The sequence below is a fragment of the Theobroma umbraticum genome, unplaced genomic scaffold (genome assembly GCF_002168275.2).
Source record: "Theobroma umbraticum cultivar Fairchild unplaced genomic scaffold, ASM216827v3 scaffold_51.0, whole genome shotgun sequence".
Lineage (NCBI taxonomy): Eukaryota > Viridiplantae > Streptophyta > Magnoliopsida > Malvales > Malvaceae > Theobroma > Theobroma umbraticum.
This window is the reverse complement of record NW_018397260.1, coordinates 9,392,092-9,392,549: the sequence shown is the minus strand read 5'-3', so window position 1 is coordinate 9,392,549 and position 458 is coordinate 9,392,092. Positions and strand designations below refer to the sequence as shown.

At 37.6% G+C, this 458-nt stretch overlaps 1 protein-coding gene across 1 annotated transcript in view; it reads left to right on the top strand.

Moving 5' to 3' along the window:
- LOC110416926 (F-box/FBD/LRR-repeat protein At1g13570-like) overlaps nucleotides 1-458 on the top strand; it is a 90,045-nt gene that overhangs the window by 53,794 nt on the left and 35,793 nt on the right. The window lies entirely within an intron of this gene.

Below are 458 nucleotides of genomic sequence, written 5' to 3'. Positions count from 1 at the left end.
TGTTTGTGATTACTAATTGATTTGAGTTGTAGGCCATCTTAAATCCAAAAATGGAAATAAAATAGATGTCGAGGCTATTAAGGCTTTTGTTTTAAATTCTTAGTTCTTTATGTAAAATCGTATGTGCAATTTCATTCTGATGTGGTATAAATCAACCTTCTTGTAGGCTTTGATCTTAGCAGCCTCTGAAACAACAATGGTTACACTGACATGGGCTTTGTCTTTACTACTTAACAACCGCAGTGCACTGAAAAAGGCACAAAAAGAATTAGACATCCATGTTGGTAGAAACAAACTAGTTGAAGAATCAGACATTAAAAAGTTAGTTTACCTTGAAGCAATCTTCAAGGAAACGCTGTGTTTATACCCTGCTGCACCACTTTCAGTGCCGCATGAGTTCATGGAAGACTGCATCGTGAGTGGCTACAACATCCCGACAAGCCCACAACTTCTCATCA